This window comes from Etheostoma spectabile, chromosome 2 (assembly GCF_008692095.1).
Source record: "Etheostoma spectabile isolate EspeVRDwgs_2016 chromosome 2, UIUC_Espe_1.0, whole genome shotgun sequence".
Classification (NCBI taxonomy): domain Eukaryota; kingdom Metazoa; phylum Chordata; class Actinopteri; order Perciformes; family Percidae; genus Etheostoma; species Etheostoma spectabile.
The window spans coordinates 9425467-9431804 of record NC_045734.1 but is presented as its reverse complement, the minus strand read 5'-3'; the positions used below and the strand labels follow the sequence as shown (position 1 = coordinate 9431804).

General features: G+C 39.1%; 1 long non-coding RNA gene across 1 annotated transcript; it reads left to right on the top strand.

Annotated features, from left to right (window-relative positions):
* Window positions 1-566: 566 nt before the first annotated feature.
* Window positions 567-1149, top strand: LOC116704582 (uncharacterized). Its single transcript, XR_004335722.1, has 2 exons — window positions 567-736; window positions 962-1149. It is a non-coding gene; the product is annotated as an uncharacterized LOC116704582 (long non-coding RNA).
* The last annotated feature ends 5189 nt before the right edge of the window (window positions 1150-6338 follow it).

Genomic DNA, 6338 nt, shown 5'->3' with positions numbered 1-6338 from the left:
CTGATGGGAATGTAGTTTGTTTTGAAGGTTTTGTATTGGACGAACTAATGCTGACCCAATGATGGCACTAGCTGAAAAGTTAAGAGATCACCAGTTATTGCAATTCATCCTCTGGGAACCTCAACTGTCTGTACAGAGTTTCATGGTAATCCATCTACACTAATAGTTGTTGAGATATCTCAGTCCGCACCAGATTGGAGGACAGCCATTGCCACCCCAAGAGCGATGCGGTTAGCTTAAGTTACATTGTGCTGAAAAGACTCAAATGCTACATAATCTAGGGTTAACCTTACACATGTAAGGTAATATGTAATGTCCAAAACCTCTGTCCAGAAATCTTTTTCAATTCATTAGTCACATAAAGACAAAAAACTAATGATTCCCACATTTGACAGAAATAGTGTAAACTGAGTTACATAGAATCTCCTTTTATCCACTGCTCTTCTCTATACCCTATGATCTTTGACCTCAAATGTCTTTGTGGTTTATCCACTAGCGTAATCATTTTCACTGCAAACAATCAGTCATCAGCTTTGTTTGAGGAGCAGTCTATTTTTGCCCTGGAGATCTGTCTTTGGAGGCCAAACCAGGAAGAGGTGATGTCATGATGGCTATCGCTTACAATGCTCCAGCCAGCTCCAGATGTACAGACCCCCCTTCTCTCCTGAGGTATGATGACCTCAGCCTGGTTCTACAGAGGGAACATCTGCTTGATGATCTGGTTAGCAGGATGTAGGTTTGACGCAAGACATTACACTAGAGAGGTTTCTTGTATGATCATGTTGAAAATATTTGATCAGTCCTCATCTACTGTAACTATGATTGGTGTTTTGAAATAGATCACAAACAAGAAGACTAGTTAGCATCTCCTTGTATACTACACTGTACTAATTTATGCACCTTGACTGGCGAGGACATTGTAGATACTATTTGCACGTGAAATGTTTCCTTTTTGTTCCAGACGTCATAGAAATATCTTTGGCAAGAAGATCCAGCTAAATATTAAATATACTGCTTGAAACTGTGACCTTTACATTCTTCAGCGCTGTATCGGATGACTCAGCATATCTTCTCACTCCAATGATGATCTATCACAAGATGTCTAGTCCATTGTAAAACACGCTATCAAATTGAACCTTTTATTTGTGAGTAAGGTCTGTTTCTTGGCCAGGAGCAGTTCATTCCTGAATATTGAAATATTCTGGCATATAAGCCTTTGTAAAACAACAACTTGGCGTTTTTACATTTTGTTTTTTGTACAGTAAACAAACAAAAACAACATGTTAATTAGAGAGCTTTAGAGTTGCTGGTAGGTTTATTTTGTTAGCTTTAGACAGAACCAGGCTTGCTATTCCAGTCATTATGCTAAGCTAAGCCAACCAGTTGCTGACTGTAGCAGTATATTAACACATACACATGTGTGCATATGTTGCATATCGTCTAACAAAATGTTTTGGTTTTAGATTTTGAATTTGCTTTATTAAGATGACTTTGGTAACACGTTATATGACGGGGTGTGCATAAGACTGATAGGACACTGTTATAACCATGACATGACACCAGTCCTGAACATCAAGTTCGAGTGTTTTTGAATATTTATGACTGTTGTCATTAATTGTCATTTGGTTAATTAAGAGTTTAAATTAAGGTAAGATTAAGGAAGAGATGTTGACAACATAACCTGTAATAAATGTCATAGCAAGCCTAATTATCAAACTTAAAGCGTAACTCTTGCCAAACTGCAACCTAGGGTCTTTTTGTGAATGTACCAAAGTCAAACTTTTATTTAAAATCATAATTAGAACGGAAGCACAACTTTTAAGATTATTGTTTTTCGGTCAAATGGCCTTTTGAATGGGAGGGGCACTACTATGATAGCATCAAAATCACTGTTTCTAAAACATTAAGAAAGCTCGACACAACATGAAACTTTGCTCAAAGTATCACCAGGGGCTCTATACATGTACTCGAGCTTTAAAAACATTGTTTATGTACACAGTTTACTAAAAAGAGAGATTTTGAACAACTCACTGTAGTTGTTGGTTTTTCCGGTTGCCGTCCATCTATTAAGTCAAAAATTGATAGGCAAAAGTTCCATATAAATGCAGTTTGTTGTTTTGTTACTAGTGAAAAACAATATTGACATTGTAGTTGAAAAAGGAACTTCATATAAGAATGACATTTCCTCCTATGGAGTCCGTTCATTTGCATTCAGAGATTCCTTTTGACTGGCAAAGATGGCTGCGAGTGCAAACAACAGCTAAGTGAGTTGTTCAAACTTTGTGTACACAAACAATGTTCTAAATACTGAAGTTCATGTATATATAGCCCCTGGTGATACTTTGAGCAAAGTTTCATGTTGTGTCCAGCCTTCTTAGTCTATTAAAAATAATGATTTTGATGCTATCATAGTAGTGACCCTAGCACTCCCATTCAAAAGGCCATTTGACCAAAAAACAAAGTGGCGCTTCCGTCCTAATTATGCTTTAAAACAAAGGTTTGACTCGAGTACATTCACAAATAAGACCCTAGGTTGCATTTTAGCAAGAGTTACACTTTAAAGAAACTATTTAGCTTTATATTAAGATTAAGATTAATGTATCCTTTATTAGTCCCACAAGGGGAAATTACAATTTACACTCTGTTGTTATCACATACAGGCACTAAAACAAGAGATGTCAGAGTGAGGGGGGTGCCCATGGAAAGGCACCCTGAGCAGTTGCAGGTTCAGTGCCTTGCTCAAGAGCACCTTGGCAGTGCCCAGGAGGTGAACTACCAGTCCACCACAATACTTTTGTCTGTACGGGGACTTGAACTACGACCCTCCGGTTCCCAACCCAACTCCCTACGGACTAAGCTACTGAGCTACTGCCACCCCATATGTTAACATTACATTAAACTGTCAGAAGTGGTTGGTTTTTGTTTTACTTTTTACTGTCTCATGAATGCAAAACTGACATAAAGCCTTCAAAAAGAAATGTAACCCGTAGGTACCAGCAAACCTTTGCTTAGAAGCTACCCTCAGAAGGATCTTCAAGGGTATAACGTGTCAAGCACAAATTTAAAAATCAAAGGGAATCGTCTTGGAAAGGAAGGAATTCCTTTGCATGTCTAAAGCAGAATACCCCATGGCAATTTGGAGTCTCAAAATATTCTTGACCTGCATGTCTTTTTCACAGAGACCTAGGCAATATTGTCAAATGTGATGTATTAGGACAAAAAACACTTCCTTAATGAAGAAATTCTTCTGAGAGTGCACCTGTATAGTGAGGGACAGCTGGCCAACATACAGGTGCACTATGTATACAAGCGTTGGCAGCTGGTTGAAGTTCATTGTGTCACCACCCCCTTGTGCAAAATGTGCCGCAACTGCTTTGACTGACAGCTGTGCTATCTAGGGTTAACTGTCCTACCTAACAAGTGACTGTGACAGCTGCTGTCAGATGCTTCCCTTCCCCAAGATTTGAACACTTCTACTCAATACACCAAGGTAGACCACCCTCCATACTTAGCCCCATGGAATCAGTTCGCTGGTGGTGAACTGAATTGTATGTATGCGTGTGCATGCGTGAGGGTGGGGGGTTGCAGACACAGTCCTCAAGGGAGTCTCATTTTACACAGTGGGTTTAGATTGGAAACACAACATTGTCTAGTGAGAGGGCCAGTGATTAACTTTCTAAAAGACCTGTGAGAACAATAAATCAAGTATGTCTGAGAGACTGTGAGATGGTGTAAGATATAGATAGATAAGGTGTATGCCTGACCATGTAAACAGACATATCATGACTTAAGTGGCGAGCAAGTTAAAGTTCTAAGGTAGTGGCCCACTCTGATTGGTGCATCCTCTGTCTCTGTGCAATGAAGTTAGAAGAGGTAAACCGAGAGCCCCTGGAGACAGTATTTAAATATTACCACTCCAGACATTATTTCTAGAAGGACTTGCAAAAAGCCGTGCCAAATGAGCCACCCGTTTGAAATGTGAGCTGGCCTGGTGCACTGCTGCCATGCTTCGCATTGCTGCAAAAAAATGTGATGGGCCTGCCATGAGCCTTTGGATGGCAAAATGAATTTCATGTGTGAAGGAGTGTCATCTAAACACTTGTGTCAGTCAGAGTTAAGCATTTCAACCCCGTGTTAATTCATGGAAGTCTATGGAGTTAATGTTGTAATCAATCCTAACCCGTGAGTCCGCTCTTCCTCCGTCCGGTTAGAGACAGGCAGTGCTCCAAAGTTTCTAAATGGCTCTCGCTCTATAGGAACCCTGACCTAATAGAGCCTACTAAGTGGTTCAAATGTTAACGTCCTGTCTACACGTTTTCTAGGCAACATGTTGGCCTTGAGCAGAAACATATTTGACTATTTGAGGACCTTTAGCTCTTCTTTTAGATGAAGATGTGTCTTTCCTGCACTCCAGTATATTGTAATTTCTGCATTTTAAAGTAGAACAGGACTTACTTCCAAAAAGAAATGCTGAGGTGACACGAATTCTTTTTTACAACCACTACTTCTATCATCTCTGAATTAACAGCTTGCGGTTCTTGTTTCTGTTAAAGTTTTTTTGTGTGTGAGAAGTTTTTCTTTATCCGATTTCAAGATCTAGGATACATGATGCATTATGTTGTACAGATAGTATTGCCCTCTAAGGCAAGTGATTGGTGATTTGGGGCATAGAAATTTGGATTTGGTTTGGATTTTACCTAATTTTCTTCACTTTCACATTTTGTCATTGACACTTACCAATTTAGTCAATGGTAACATCCAAAACGTCCTGCCGTTTTTATAGGTAGATAGATAGATAGATAGATAGATGTGTATATGTATATATGTATGTAAAATGTAAGTGCTGATTAAAATATTTAATTTAATTAATGTCATAGTTAACTCGCAATTAATCTCAATTAATCGCACATTTTTATCTATTCTAAATGTCCCCTGATCTTTTTGCTCCATTATTTTTTCTCATTTTAATGCTCTTATCAACATAGAAAAGTGGATCAGCTTGCTTTGTGCAAATGTTTTTTATTGAAAACAACACTGGCAAATAGCCTACTGTAGTGTTCAATTTCACACATAACATTCTCACTTGGAGCAGTCATTCACACTTGGAGCAAATAATCTCTCACGATGTAACACTGTTCATCAGTAAAAGGGTGAAAAAAAATACTTTGACAAGGGGGCGGAGAGATCACATCAGCTGTGTGCTTGGCCATCAAGCGGTATTTCAGACTGGACTGCTGCAATGATAGCTCAGTTCACAATGACAAAACACACAGATCACTTTAGTCTTGTCAATGGAACCATTTGGCAACTTTTAAAAAGTAAACTTTCCCTTCAGAATCTCATAGGCATCCATTTCGGCGTCTTTAGCTCGCCATCCACTCAAAACGTATGACGTTACTACTCTTTGGCTGGCTCGCAAGCCCAAACAAGTGTGTGCTGCGTTGTTTTGTTTCCGATCTAGCTAGATCCGTTTGTTTGCTAGGCCAGAAAAAAAGTTTATCTGGCGATAAAAAAATTGACGCCGTTAAAATGGGTTTGCGTTAACGCCGTTAATAACGCGTTTAACTGACCGCACTAAAATATGTATATGTATTTACATGATTAAAGGCAAATGATTGGACATTAGAAGCTGATCAGTCCACAAATCTATAAACCATAGAGATAGCATAGTGATCCAATCATGGCTGACTAGACTTTAACCCCAAATGGACTGGATTAGTGTTTGTTTTAAAAAGCCATTGTTACCATTGAGACCAGAATTTAGAGGCAACTTTTTATTTTCTCTTGGTCCAGAACAAATAAACAACTTTGGTCGCAAGGTTAGGATTTTACCTAATTTTCTTTACCTTTACATTTTGTCATTGACAATTCCCAATTTAGTCATTGGTAACACCCAAAATGTCCTGCCGTTTGTATTGTACTATAGTGTAGTGACCATTTAGGATCTTTTCCCAGGTTTCGAACCCCATGAACATGACAGATGTGGATCTTGGAGGGTCCAGCTAAGCCAAAGGTTTTTCATACATGAGGTGGCCAGGAAGACACGCGGACGTGTATCTCCCAGCCTGAATCTCATATCTCCCCTGTCTTGCCATGGCTTCAGATTCACTGGATGCTTACTGTGTTTTTTACCTTAGGAGATGGGAAGGAGCTGACCCCTCTGTTGGCCTTTTCTCTTCGCTGTCACTGGTTAGTGTCCTGCTGTGTGATGACTCAACAATGGAGACTGTCATCTAATTGCCTCCACATTCAGTTCTTACCGCCACAGTGCAAGACAACTTTTTTTGTGATCAAATTTTTATTATTATTTTTATATATTAAGAAACACAAACAGTGAC